Genomic DNA, 15,520 nt, shown 5'->3' with positions numbered 1-15,520 from the left:
AAGCCGTTCCCCCTCTTCCTTGCGCTCCATACTGCTGTCCAAAGTCCCTCTCCAGCTCTCCTGTTGGTCAGCACCCACTGACCGAGCTGTAGTACAACACAGCACTGGTCACAGAACCCCCAAAACCTGGAATCCCTAATTCCCAGAGTGCCAGGATGGGTCAGTTGGAAAGGACAGCTGGAGGTCATCTGGACCCAGCTCCCTGCTCAAGAAGGGTCATGCCAGAGCACAGGGCTATATCCTGACAATTCTGGAATATCCCCAGTGAGGAGACTCCACAGCCTGTCTGGACAATCTGTTCAGTGCTCTGTCCCTGCACAGGACATTTCTTCCTCCTGTCCAGGTGGAACTCACTGGGATCAGTCCCTGCCCATTCCTCTGGTGCCATTGCTGGTCCCAGAGCAGAGCCTGGGCCCTGCTCTGACCCTCCCTGCTCACAGGGACACCCAGGGCTGAGGGCTCCTCTCAGCTGTGCCTCCTCTGGAGGCTGAACAGCCACAGCTCCCTCAGCCTTTCCTCACCAGGGAGATGCTCCTGTCACCATCTTTCCATCACAGAGGTGCAATTGTTTCTCCTAGGCTGTACCACCAGCTCCTTGACTGCCTGGACATCAGAGAGGGATGTAGTACCCAAATGATCTTTGAGTTGCTAAAAATCACCTCTGCATCCTTCAAATTTCTTCTGCATCCTTTCAGTGGCTGTTGTACATGAGCAGCTGCTAAAACTCACGGTCCCTTGCTTAGACTCTGGTTTTTAGTGTTCCTGCCCTTACTGAGGTCACAGCGGCTGGGCAGGACCTGTTAGGTTTTACACTGTTTCCTAAAGGTTCAGTAGAAGGAAATATTTCCCGCTTTCCCATCAAGGTCAGTGCCTCATGTATATGACCAAGTCTTAAATGGCTTCAGCCCAGCAGAATGAGCCACCTGGCTGATCTTAGGTGCAGAAACAACCATTTGCTCAGCCAAGAGGCTCTTTGTTGTGACAGGGACAGCGGGAATCATCGTGTTTGTGCTATCTGCACAGCTGAGTTGTGGCACTGTGCCTCAAAGCTGGAGATCCACCCTCCTATCAGCACCCACACTCACAGCTGCTCATCGAACTCCTGGGCAGCCTTTATCGTATCACAGGACAGAGCCTGCTGGCTGATTGTGTGCAGGAGATAGGCGTAGCTGTTCTGAGAAGAAAACTCATCCTATCAATACATTTTTTTTAAGTAGGAGGTCATGAAGAGAATAAAGCTGGTGGAGCTGCATGTGCACAGCAAGGACCCTACTGGGGTGAGGCTGATGCCCAGATTCTGCAGGTCACCACAAGGGAAAACTAAAATAGCCTTGGAAAGGAAAAATTCTCTTGATATTAGGTGTATTGAACTGGAATAGGATGGCACTCTCAGTTGGGTACATTTCTTTTTATGCTGTTTGGGAACTTGACAATTCTCTAGATGTCAAGAGTGCTGGAATGAGCACATTCTTGAATAAAGAGAAGCTGAATGTCTGGTGGGTTACGAACCCAGGTTCAGCATTTTTGGATCTCAAACACAGCAGTGTTCCCTATGAGGTAACAAATGCAATCCTACATTTTACCATGTCCTTCAGAGCTATTTCTGCTGAGGTTTTAGAGCTGTGCTTCTTGCTTGCAAATTCTACCTTTTCATTTTTCCTTTCTGGGGAATTATTCTTCATTTGAAGTCCCTGCAGCTCCCACTGACAGCCTGACAAGAAAGTTGTGGCTGCCTCTGTGTCCCTGAAGTGTCCAAGGCTGGGCTGGACAGGGCTTGGAGCAGCCTGGGGTAGAGGAAGAAGTCCTTGCCCATGGCAGGGGGTTGGAACTGGATAACCTTTAATGTCCTGTCCATCCCAAGGAGAATGGAGGCAGCAAGTTGCAAATTTCCCAGCCAAGAATCCTTCCAAAGAGGAGCCTTAGTTGGTCCAAACTGCAGAAATCCAGAAACACATCATGGTTTGGTGCAGTCCAGGCACTGCTTGATTTCTTAAACATCCAGTAAATCTGCAAGAAGCAGGAAGTTCTTAAGGGAGTTCTCAATGAGTAGCCAGGAGGGATTAGAGGGCCTGGAGAGTGTGTGCAAAGTATTTGGAGTTAAATCTGATCCCATGTCACACTTTCTAAATCTCCAAGCAGAGTCCTGGTGTGATGGGGTTTTGCAGCCTCAAAAGCAGGGCTTGTAATGGGAATCCCACTCCTAAATCAAGGATGGAATCATAGAATATTGGGGTTTTTAGAGTTGGAAGGGACCTTGAGGGCCATCCGGGTTCTTCTGCTGTTTCTGTCTGAGGGGGTGGGTGACTTCTGACAGCACAAGGAGCTGCCCACAGGGGAGGCTTGTGCATTGCTGCCCTTCTCAGGGGAGCCCTGGGAGAATGTGGAGGAGTGGGATGTCCTCTGAAGGACAAAGTGACAAACTGCTGGCAAGCAGAATTCCATGTTTGATGGACCAGTGACTTGATCTCTCAATTTGATCCAGCATCTCTTCAGGCGGAAGCTGATCAAATCCTCCTTTCCCTGAGCTGATCCAGACAAGTCTTCTCATTCCCAGCAGCACTTGTACAAAGAGCTTCCAGATCCTTCTCTGGATTCCTTCTGCTGAGCTGTACCTCCAGCAAACAACAGTATTACTACCCCCCACCCCCCCCCCCCTTATTCCAAACACATCTATATTTCATAGCCACAAACATTAACTCCCTGAGCAATCTTGAAGAACAAAGGCTTTGAGATAAGATTATCTTGCCACAGAGGTGTTTATAAGCCTTTATTTTTTTTCCCTCATTCCCTCCTGCTTACGAATTCCACCCCTTGGCATACAGGTTGGGATTGCTATGTAATAGCTTAGCTACATGTAATTACAGAGCACAAAATTATAGATGGAGCAGGGATATTATCCATTGTGGATGGCACAAGTTTCTAAAGCACATGGGTGAGTTTGTGGAGGAGAAAAACATTAGTGATGAGTAACTGTAAATCTCCTGGCTGTGCAGTGACAGTGTCTGGTTCAGAAAGTCCTTCAGCTGTAGATCCCAGAGTCTGAAGCACTGTGGGGAAAATGCTGCTGCTGGAAACAAAGGAGCAGGATTAGGAGGATCTTGCCTTGATTTGCTGGGGTTGCTTTTATGTTCCGAGTTGGGTTCCCTGAGTGATGAGCAATTCCTGCCTCAGCACAGCAAGGACCAGAAGGGCTCAGCAGACCAACCACTTTATAAAAATGCTGTTTTTCAAGGCTGTATATTATAAGTGGGGCATTGAGCCATGAGGGAGCCAAGTGCAGTAATAATATTTGTGAAGCACGGATCATTTCTGTTTTCTGGACCCACTTGAATGTTATTCACACAATGGAGTCATTTTTATGTGGTGTTCAGCTTATCAGCCTCTATTTTAAAAACTACTTGTGCTTGAATCATGTTTACCCTTCCTCTAAGCAGTACTTTGTATTTGAAGGTGCTGCTGAAGGTCAACCAACTTCCTCCTTTGACATGGAGCTCACATTTAAAAGTAGTTTTTGAAACACTGCCTATCTTTTCCAAAGTTGGTTGAATTTCACAATGTTTGTAGATAATGGTATTTCCATCTTGCCTAATTTCTGCCCATAAAAAGGTCTTAAACTGTTCACAGTGAGGAAGACAGGAGCTAAAACACCTTCCAGCTTCTGCTTTTTCATCCTCCTCCATGTAAAAAGGGGCTGTAAAAAGGCAAATATCCAATACTTTATTTATTCCTGAGGGGATATCTTCTCTGTCTCTGTCTGCAGGGAGGGCCCAGAGTGAGACCACGCTCTGCTGCAGGGGGCCCAGCAATAGGATAACAGGAATGGGCAGGAACTGATGCCCAGGAAGTTCCACCTGGATATGAGGAAGAACTTTTTCCCTGTGCAGTGACCAAACACTGAATAGATTGTCCAGAGAGGGAGTGGAGTCTCCTCACTGGAGATACTTCAGGATGATCTGGACACACCCTTGTGCCCTGTGCTCTGGAATTGGTCCTGATGGAGCAGGGAGGTGGGACCAGATGACCTCCAGTGGTCCTTTCCAACCAGACCCAGCTTGGCATTCTGGGATGAGCTGCAGCCCTGACCAGGAACGTGGATGCTGCACAACAGCCCCTGAGCACACAGACTGAACCAGACACGGGAAGCAGAGAGAGCAGCTGCAGGTGTCCTGCAGGAACTGCTTCCAGGCCACACTGGAAAGGTGGCAGCAGATCATTCCTGGACCAGATGCCCCACTTGGGTAAACCTAGAGCCCCACTGAGCTGTGGTCACTTGAGAAGGGCAGGGATCCACCACAGTTCTTAGAATCATGGAATGATTTAGGTGAGAGGGGACCTTAAAGCTCATCTTGTTCCATCCCTTCCCTGGGACACCTTCCACTATCCCAGGATGCTCCAAGCCCTGATCAACCTGGCCTTGGACACTTCCAGGGATCCAGGGGCAGCCACAGCTTCTCAGGGCAACCTGTTCCAGGGCCTCACTACCCTCACAGGGAAGAGTTTTGTCCATATATCTCACCTAAATTTATCCTCTTTCAGTTTTACCCCATTACTCCTTGTCTTATCACTACAGTTCCTGAAGGATAACCCTCTTCTCCAGGTGCCCCATTGCAAGGGGAACCTACAAATCTATACCAGGTCCTTTTCCTATGGTTTTTCCACAAGTCTGTGCTGCTGCCCAGAGATAGATCAGTAAGGAAGAGGAATTTTGCTTGGATTTTTTGTGGCTCTCTCTCCCTCAGACCCAAGCAAAGTTTCAGTTCCTGAAAGGATCTCCTGCTATGTCCCACATGTGCCACAGCAGCCACAAAAGAGACACCAAAGAGGGACACTGAGCTGGGCCTCGGTGACAGCTCAGCCACACAGGATGTGAAAAGAAGAAACATCTCCCTGTGGTGCTGAACTGGTTTGACCCTGATGCTTGTCATGCCCAGCAGATGTGACACGGGCTGTGCCGGGGCACAGAGAGGTGTCACATCGTGTTGGCAGCACAGGACAACCTCACACTGATCACAGTCAGGTCTCATCTTCCCTCTGAGAATGAAAGGGTCACTTTTGCACCCAAACATGTGTCACACTGCATCGCTGCCTGCTTGGAGAAGGAAATAAGGGAAGATTTTATTTTGAAGTTGTTCTCTTTAATTAAAATAACACACTTGATGATCTTTGGTTCAATTAGATTTGCCTTGTTTTTCTTTTTCTTTTTGTTTTTTAATAAGGGGTGAAAGCACTGTGTGAGCCACAGATAACTTGTTTTTCAGTACATTCTCCTGGCCTCATTCCCCTCCCTGTGAGCTCACCACAGGTGTTCCCCCTCCAGGTAGGCTGGGAAGGAGGGAAGTCTTTGCTTGTGGCATCTTCCACCTGGCAGTTCCACGCTGGGTGTGAGATCCTGCCTGAAAGGAGCTTCTCAGCAGGGTTAACTCCTACTGGCTGCTCACAGCTTGGGGACAGCAGTGGCTGCAGCCACATTTCCCTGTGCAAAGGGATCTCATGGTATCTTGCACCGTAATGGACCAGGATCAAACCCTCAGTGCCCCCACATACTTCTGTGCTGCTGCTTTCTTAAAATTAACATTTTTTATGTGACCACAGGGCAGCAATCCTGTGAGGATCTCCCCTTAGGAGACACCCCAATACTGCTCATGCACTGATGGCAGATAAAAGATCTCATTTCCTTCAATTTTAATTTCCATCCTCATGGTGAATGGTTTTACACTCACAGAATGATTAAGGTTGGAAAAGACCTTCAAGATCACCGAGTCCAACTTGTGACCAATCCCCACCCTGTCAATGAGACCAGGGCAGATCCAAGTGTTAAAGACAGATTACTCACAATTAAGGACAGCCCACAGCAGCAAGAGTTATCCAAAAAAATGGGAAAAGGGGAAGAAAACAGACCTGTGAAGAGCAGAAGTGGCTGAGGGGGACAAGGAGCCAATCTTACAGCACAAAGCACCATTATCACAATAAGAAAAACCTCCAAATTAATCATTCTTGAAGGCATGTGCTCCAATAGTAGCCAGATTAGTCCTTAGGAGAACCTTTAGCTGTAGGAAGTTGTGAAAAAGATCCCTTGGGGAGGGAGAAGTTTGTGTTGCTGAGAGATTTAAGAGCAGGTTAGGTAAGAACCATCAGCACAGATGTGTGTTCAGTGGATCCTGTCTCAGAGCAGAGAAAGAGGCTCACAAACCTCCCCTCTTCAGATTCAGCACCTGAATCTCTCCCCTTTGCTTGCTGCCTCTCCAGTAAAAATATAAACTAATAAATTGTTTATCCTGTACAAAAAGGTCAGGGATACAAGCTCTGAGGCTACACAATCCTCAAGAAGCTCCAGCCTGCAGTGCCACCAGCCAGGAGGAATTCCTAGAGCCCAGCCAGAGATGTTGTTATTTCTGGGGAAGAAAAGAGCTCCCTTTGTTCCCTGAAGGCTTTCCTGTATTACCCATTCATCCACTGCCTTGCAGCCTCCCAAGTCAGGAAACAGAATGGATGAAGGGTGCATCACAAATATAACAATTATTTGAGATCAGTGACAGAAAGGAGGGAGTTTTGAAGAAAAAAAATCAGGCCCTGTGTCTTACCCTTCATGAACATCTGCCTGCAGAGAGTTGCTGCTAAAGAAAACACAGCAGTTGTCATTTGCCCTTAAGCAGGACTTTCATACCTCAGAGTGGATACAGGGAGCTCACAAGGGGCAGTTCTGTAATTTAAAAGGACTTTAAATTCCCTTTTGCTGACAAGGCCAGGTTGGACAGGACTCTGAGCAACCTAGAAGGTGTCCCTGCCCATGGCAGGGGCTGGAACTGGACGGGCTTTAAAGTCTTTCCAACCCAAACCTGTCAGTGACGATTTCCCAGTTTTCCAGTGTCACTCCCATAGCACATTGGGAAACTACATGGAAGTCTCTGAGCAGAAGCAACCCAAGGAATCTTTCTGCCCTTCACAGCTTGGTCATAAAAAGCCAAAACCATTCATCCTGAAACAAGCACCGGCAGAAACAAAGGCAGAATGGAAATAAACCCTCAGCAGCTGTTATTGCAGAGCTGGATTCACTGACAGGGTCTGGAGTGTAAACAGAATACATTTTTTCTCCTTCCTTACTGGCCCTGACAGCACAAGTTTCCACACAGGGATTCATTTCAAGCAGGCTGTGGAAAGAAGATGCATAATTAGTGCAGCTAATGACGAGGATGAATTACCAGCCTAAGTAGGAGCAGCACATCAAACACTCTCAGGCCAGGAGGAGAGAGTTTTCTCACTGTAAGCCTTCCCTGCTCTGTAAATCCTGGCCTGCTTTCCCAAAGCTCTGTGTCCTTCTGAACAACAAAACCTGTGTGGAAACAAGCTAATTCAGGGCTCTGAGGTGAGCAGATGTTGCAAAATAAGGGTTAAGGAATGTACTCTGTGAAAACCAAGCTGTCTAAAAATCCAGACAAAGCCTCACACCAAATTTATCTCACACCACAAAGAACAGTGGAAGATCACCACCCTCCTTTGGAATTGGGCTTCAGGGATGAATGTGGGGTATTCTGTGATTCACCTCCATCTGTCCAAAAGATGGAAACCCATAGAACACCAGGAATCAGCCTTGAAATACTGAATACTCATAAAAGAGTTCACTGGGAAATGGAGGTGGTGATCATCAGGGTAATTTTTCTGCCCAGAAAAAGGTGGAGAAGAAAAACCCTGAGACCAGTGAAAAATCACTTTCCCAATTCTCTTTACTGAGCACATTTGTTAATGAAACTTTGGAGAATAAATATTTTATGAAGAAGACTCAAATTTCATCTGATAACATTACACAAACTTCCATGTCAGGGGCCCAGTCCCTGTGAAACGTAGGAATAGAGACACGACTGCTCATTGTGAAATCACAAAATTATTTGGGTTTGGAGAGACCTTAAAACTCATCCAGTTCCACCCCCTGCCATGGGCAGGGACACCTTCCATTATCCCAGGTTGCTCCAAGCTCCATCAAGCCTGGCCTTGAATATTTCCAGGGATGGAGCAGCCACAGCTTCTCTGAGAAACTTGTGCCAGGGCCTCACAGCCAAGACATTTCCCCCCAGTATCTCATCTAAGTCTTCCTTCTTTCATTTTAAGGCCATTCCCCCTTGTCCTATCACTCCATGCCCTTGTGAAAGTCCCTCTCCAGCCTTCTTGGGATGTCCTTCAGGTACTGGAAGTCTGTAATTCCTAATGGTCCAGGGAAACTCTGGATTTCCTTGGGCTTTGAAGAATGTAATGACCCAACCTGAGAAAAGCTAGCTAAAAATATATCCATGGATTCCATGAAATCTGCAAGGTCTCACAGACCTAAATCTCTCATCCCCCAAGTACTTTTTCCAATTAATCTCAAAAAAAACACTCTAAAATAAAGCAGAAGACCTTGGGGGTAGACTTTGGGGCAGAGAAGTTGAGATGCATTTAAAATTAAATCTAAGCTGGCCACCTCTGCAAAACAGAGCCACTACTACAGCTGTAAAGTAATTTATCAAGTGCTGGGAGGATTCTGGATGCCTCCAGGAACAGGCAGCACCTTTCCCACAGCCTCCCCAGCCTCTCACAGCTGTGCAGGAGCAGAGCAGCCACAGCAGGACTGAAAAATCAGCTTAAGAATTCCTCCTTTGCTGGAGGGAATAAGGCATCGTGTTACGAGCCAGGGAGAGACAAAGGCTTTGGAGAATTCCATTTCCCAGCAGTGTTATTAGATAATCACTGTAATTTAGCATGATGAGGCTACAGACTTTGCTCTTGAAGTCTGAGTCCTCTGCTTGAAATAAAGGCAGGTTGTTTCTCCTTCTCACGTGACATTTCCCAGGCAGTGGGTTCTGCAGGTCAACTTTTCTGGATCTTTCTTCATTTCATAGAATCATTGAGGTTGGAAAAGGCCTCTGAGACCACTGAGTCCAACCTGTGCCCAATCCCCACGTTGTCACCAGCCCAGAGCACTGAGTGCCACCTCCAGTCATTCCTTGGGCACCTCCATAGATGGGGACTCCAAACCTCCCTGGAGAGCTCCTTCCAATGCCTATCAACCCTTCCCATGAAAAAGTTCTTCCTGAATTTACAGGGAAGTGCCCCGTAGGACAGGTGAGAGGGCTGGAATTATATTTTATGAAATTTTGCTGTCATATTCCTGCAGACCAAACTGTACTTGACATTTTTTCACCCACCCCCCACTGGCAACATGAGGACTGTTGGAATAGGGAAGGAAAATGCCTCCTGCCTTCAGCTCCCAGTTTATTCACAGTTTGTGTTGAAGCAAGATATAAACATACATCAGCATCTGCTTTAGCTGAAAACCAGAGCTTGCCAACTCACACGGGCTGGGAATTTTCCATCTGCAAAAAGAGCAAGCTCAGCAAAGAAAAAAATGTCCTTGGGCACAAAAATGGGGTTTTGCCTAAATAATTCTCTCTTAAATCAAAACCAGAAATTGCTGGAGTCTGGGAAATCCCTGGAATCCTGGAATGGTTTGGCTTGGGAAGGACCTTAAAGCTCACCTCAATCCACCACCATGGGCAGGGACACCTCCCACCAGACCGGGCTGCTCTGGTCCCATTCCCTGCATTTTTTTCTCTAATATTCATGGATTATAGATGATGGAGGTGCTGGTGCCTTTGCTCTGACCAGCCTGGTCCTCCTTACACACCTGCATGGAGCCAGCTCAGCTCAGTGTCCCCTGGAAGGTCTTGAGAAGGAGCCCAGACCATGAAAATGTGACACGTAAAGTACCCCAGGCCCCTCTGAGCACACAGCTCAGTGAGCTGGAACCTTTAGCTCAGCAGCCCAAAAAGGAATCCTGAAATATTAAAATGCTTTTGTTAAAGGCACAGGAAACATCCAGAGGAGCTTAACTAAATCAAGGAAAAAAAAAAAAGTAATACAAAAAAAATAGATATATATTTAGGTCATCATTTTCATTCAGGACAAAGATGAACATTAAAGCAATTTCCTGAGAGGGGAAAATCTTTCCCAGAGCTCTGCTAAGCAAAATCCAACTCTGCTTTGCACACACAGAGATATCCCCGGCCCCGAGATCAGAGGCAGAGCCAACCACATCTGACAGTGATTAATCCCATTAATCCCATCCCTCCTGCCTGGCTGGGCATGAGGAGACCCAACAAAAACCCTGTGCCCTGAGATGCACCTCCAAAAAGGGAGTTTCACAATTTCAAATGCAGGAATTTTTTCATTGTAAAAAAAAATAATAATAATAATAATAATTAAAAAAAAAAAAAAAACCAAGCACCAAAAAAATCCCTGGTATTTGTTGTGGATCTAAGATTTGAGTCAGTTCAGGGTTGGGGCAGAGAATGATTTTTTTTTTTTTTAAGTTTTATTTTTCTCCTTCCTAAAAACTGCTGAATGAAATTGTTCAGAGAGCAAACAGAGCAGGAATGGCCATTCTTTCCAAACACTCCAGACAGTTACAAATGGCCAGTTATTAAAAAATCTTGGAAAAGCATGGTATTACAGGAGCTGTAGAGGGGAAAATCCTTTGCTGAGGGAAGGTGAGCAGCAGAGGGGAAAATCCTTTGCTGGCTGGGGAAGCTGAGCACTCGCAGCTCCTGGCGCTCGAGTGTCTAATTGGGTTTGAAAGGCCTGTAAGAACCATTGACCAGAGCAGATGTCTCTCTTGAAAAGAGGCAAAGCTTCAGGAGGAAAAGAAACACAAAAACGCTCTTGTTCCACTGCAGAGCCTGGAAAAAAATGCATTTAAAGTCCCTGGGGAGGCCAAGACGTGGGAGTGTCAGCAGAATTGATCCACCTGCTACAGACTGAGCAGGAGATTCCAAAAAGAGTCAAATTAAAGGGTCATTGAATCCCGTGTGGTATCTCAAAGCCACCAGCAGCCAGGTTGGACTACATGGAATCATGGAAGAGTTTGGGTTGGATGGGACCTTGAAGATCTTCTCATTCCACCTCCTGCCATGGCCAAGGACACCTTCCACTATCCCAGGTTGCTCCAAGCCCCAACCAACCTGACCTTGGACACTTCCAGCGATCCAGGAGCAGCCACAACTTCTCTGTGTCAAGGCCTCCCCACCCTCACAGGGAAGAATTTCTCACAGTGAAATGATTTCTGTGGCCCTTTCCAGCCTTACCCAGCCTGTGATTCCATGCCAGTAGACCTTAGAGCTGAATCACAGCAGGACCCCAGCAATCCCTGCTCCAGTCTGAGGAGTCTGCACCAAATGGAAACAGAGCCAGAGCCTCCAGCACGGCTCCATGGCTGCTCTCACAAGGGCACTGTGGATCCAGCCTTGCAGGGAGGGCAAACAGAGCTCCCCTGGAATTCTGCAGAGGGAACAAGAGAAGATCCTGTTGTTCCCAGAGCCCTGATATAGATGAGTAGTTGAGCAGAAGAGATTTTTCTGTTCAGGAAGGGGAGTACGTGGTGCACTGGTGGTTTCATTGTATCTGATCACTTGACTCAATGTAAACCACAGAATAATTTAGTCTGGAAAAGACATTCAGGATCATCGAGTCCAACCTGTGCCCCATCCCCACCTTGTCACCAGCCCAGAGCACTGAGTGTCATTCCTTGGACACCTCCAGGGATGGGGACTCCAAACCTCCCTGGGCAGCCCCTCCAATGCCTGACCACCATTTCCATGAAGGAATTCCTCTTGATGTCCAATCTGACCCTCAGCTGGTACAGCCTGAGGTCTTTTTCTCTCCTCCTGTCCCTGGGAGCAGAGCCCGACCCCACTGGCTGTCCCCTCCTGTCAGGAGTTGTGCAGAGCCACAAGGTCCCCCATGAGCCTCCTTTTCTCCAGGCTGAGCCCCTTTCCAGCTCCCTCAGCCCCTCTTGGTGCTCCACCCCTTCCCCAGCTCTTTTTCCATCCCTGGACACTAAGTAAAGCTCTCTCTAGATGCAGACCACTCCAGGATGGCAGGGTTTTAGACTGACAGGGAAGCAGGAGTGATTCCATAAACCAGTTTCCTCCTCCAGCACTGAACTAAGAACCTGGAGCACCAAAGTGGCACAAAATCATCAAAATGGAGTGTCCAGCAAAACTGGCCCTGACTGTCTGATCCTCCAGGTTCAGCTGCAAACCAAGGCCTCTCAGATACAGCCCAGCTGGAAAACCCTCCTCCCTCAGCTGAGGAGGCTGCCAGCTTGTGAGAAAGAGCACAGAGCCCTGTGAGATAAGGAAGATAAAACCAAGGTCAGAGGCTGGATTGTCAGGATGTGATAGGCAGCAGCTCAAGGAGAAAATAGGAAAAACAATGTGGGGAGGCAGAAAATCCAAAAGTGGAGAAAACTCCACCCCAGTGGGATGATGGCATCTCAGCAGTGTGAAGGATGAACTCCCACCTGATGAACCCCCTGTGGGCATCAAAGACACCTTGTGTGTATTTCTCTGTGAGCAGCACAGAGTTACAGTTCACTAGGCCAGGTTGGACAGGGCTTGGAGCAGCCTGGGATAGTGGGAGGTGCTCCTGTCCGTGCAAGGGGTGGAATCAGATTAGCTTTATTGACCCTTTCTGCCCAAGCCAGTCTGTGATTCTGTGAAGTCCTCACCCGTGTGTGTTCTCAGCTTACTTAAACTGGAAAAGCCCAATCAAGTCTGGCCATTCCCCAGCTCTTCCAGATCCACCACTAAACCATGTCCCCAAGTGTCACATCCACACACCTTTGGAAAACTTCCAAGGGGAATAATTCCACTGCTTTCTTGGGCTGCCAGTTCCAATCCTGCTGGCAGAATCTCCATGTGTGTCAACATATGTCCCCAAAAGTGCTCCAGGGAGAGAGGGAGGGTCACAGGCTACTGAGGAATTTGTATGTTCTGTATTTTTCATGTTATCTGGATTTTAAGATTTTCTGGGTTGGTTTATTGCCTGATTTTGGGTATTTTGCCTGATCTGTGGTATTTTTAAAATCTAAATCTATGTCCAAAGGACTGCAAATACAAAAATCCAGCCTGAGGTTCAGAAACAGGCTAATGGGGGAATATTGGAAACACAAATCCAGGGGAAGAAAGCAGCAGACATTGCAACATCATTCCTCTCAGAGGCAGCATGGTCCCATCACTCCAGGGGCTTCACAAGTGTTCTTGTCACTCTCCCCACTCTCCACCACTGCCTTCTTTCTCTCCCTGGCCATGCATCCACATCCAGAAGTGCTGCTCCTTCAAAGTTTTCTGCAGCAGCCTCTCCCAGAGCCTGGGGCTTGATCTCCCTCCCACCCACGGGGATTTTGTGGTCTCTCCTCTGCCCTCTGCCCTGCTGAATCTGCAAACCCTCACCACCCACTGTGCTTGGAGAGCTCAGGGCAAGGAGCTGAGGACACCTGGAGACACATCAGGACACGTGGAGACACATCAGGGCTGTGCTGTCCCTTTGGTTCCCTGCTCTGCAGGGGACAAGGCTCTGCCCACAGTGTGGGACTGCTGCAGAGCAGCTGCCTTTGCCTCTGACAATCCCAGCAGTGCTCAGTGCAGGGTTCCTGTAATGTGGCAGTGGGGAAAGGATCAAGGTGTGTCTGCTCTCCTACTTTTAGCTCACACCTTCTCTGGGCAGTCTGTGCCAGGGCCTCCTCACCCTCACAGCCAAGAATTCCTTCCCAAATTCCCATCTATCCCTGCCCCATAGCAGTGGGAAGCAATTCCCTGTGTCCTGTCCCTCCATCCCTTGTCCCCAGTCCCTCTCCAGCTCTCCTGGAGCCCCTTTAGGCCCTGGAAGGGGCTATGAGGTTTCCTTGGATCCTTCTCTTCTCCAGGTGAGCACCCCCAGCTCTCCCAGCCTGGCTCTGGAGCAGAGGAGCTCCAGCCCTTGGAGCAGCTCCATGGTTTCCTCTGGACTCTCTCCAGCTGCCCCATGAGGATTTTAATTTTACAAATCCTCCCTGTGACTTCATTTAGTCCAAGCATCGATGCCACATTGGACACCCCAGATGCTGACTCAGCCTGCAGGGCTCTTCCCTCCTGGCTGTGTCACTTTTCCACACATTTCTCCAATCCCATGTGCCACGTGGAATCACAAGCAGCTGGACCAGCACAAGTGAGGGGGATAAAGAGGTGGGGAAGAGCAGAACAGGATTTTAATTCAGGATTGCCACAGCCTTCCCCATTGTGAAACCACAGCATTGCCAACTTCTGGCAGCACAGCCAGGACACTCCATGCGCTTCATGTTGCACAAGTGTCCTTTAGAGATCTTTGGAAGGAAATCTTTTTCCCAGTAAAGCACAGGTTTGTGGGTTTTTTTGTTTTATTCTGTGAGGGAAGTATAGAAACCAGAGCCCTGTATTTACCCCCACTGTAGTACAAATTGCTGCTTTGTCCCCAAAACGACTGATGGATGTGTCTGCCCCATCCCGGGAAGTGTTCAAGTTGGACCCCAAGAAATAGAGCACAGTATAGAGAAGCTAAGTAGTATTTGTTAAACAAACAAACAAACAAACAAAAAACCAACCCCACAAAAACAAAAACCCAACCAAAAAAAAAAAAAAAAAAAAAAAACCCAACCAAAAAATGAACTAACCCAAACTCTGGAACAGCTTTTATTCCTGCCATGAAGATTTCATTTTGCTCCAAGTACCTACAAGCCAAACCCAGAAAATTCCCTGTAGAAATGCTGCACTTACCTTGCTGGGGTATCCCAACAAATGTTTTCCAGGTCAGGAAAGAACAGCAGGAAGCAGACTTCCTTTATCACTTGTACCTTTGAATGAGCCACTTGCCAAAAGAGCCTTTTTCCTTCACAGTGACCACAGAGAAGGGCTCCACCTTTCAAACCTGAAACCATCTCCCAGACAGAACCAGTACTAACTGGGATGTGCAAACTGGTCATGTAAATGGTTACAACTGAGTGCCCGAGCTATAAAAACCATTATTTTAGTGACTACACTGTGGTTTTTAGTGGTGTAACTACATCTGTGCAGTGCCCAGGTTGTCTGCCAATATTTTAAGAACCTGAGGGAGCAGATTTGGAGCTTTAAGAGCAGACCCTCCATGAGTTGACCTGCAGCATCAGATAAAGCAGCCAAAGCCATCAGCAACACCCTCCCAAGAGAACATCAGAGGATCATCAGCTCAGCTCTGAAAGACAAATGCCAGGAGCTTGTGGTGATATTTCCTCAGCAGGAGAAGCTGTGACCAGCCCAGCTCAGTCCAGCATCCCAAGCTCCACCCAGTGCAACGGGAATTCCTCCTCATTGTTTCCCCTCTCACTGCTTGGGGGGAAATGAGCAGCATGGAAGAGACTCCTACAATGGCACTGAGGAAAACCACTTGGGATTTCAGAGAGAAAAATCCAACAGACTCAAGAAAAGGTTAAAGAAAAATTTCAACACTTGTTCAGATGGATTGCCTATCACTGGAAGTGTCTAAGGCCAGGCTGGATAGGATTGGAGCAGCCTGGGATATTGGAAGGTGTCCCTGCCCTTGGCAGGGGGTGGAACTGGATGAGCTTAAATTCCCTTCCAACCCAAACTATTCTAGGATTCTTTAGTTATTTTCTTCTTCCCCCCTCCCACTTAACCCCAAATCAAGTTTAACCCAAATCAGA

The sequence above is a fragment of the Lonchura striata genome, chromosome 3, assembly GCF_050655825.1.
Source record: "Lonchura striata isolate lonStrDom1 chromosome 3, ASM5065582v1, whole genome shotgun sequence".
In the NCBI taxonomy this organism is placed as follows: Eukaryota; Metazoa; Chordata; class Aves; order Passeriformes; family Estrildidae; genus Lonchura; species Lonchura striata.
Note: the sequence above shows the minus strand (reverse complement) of the source record.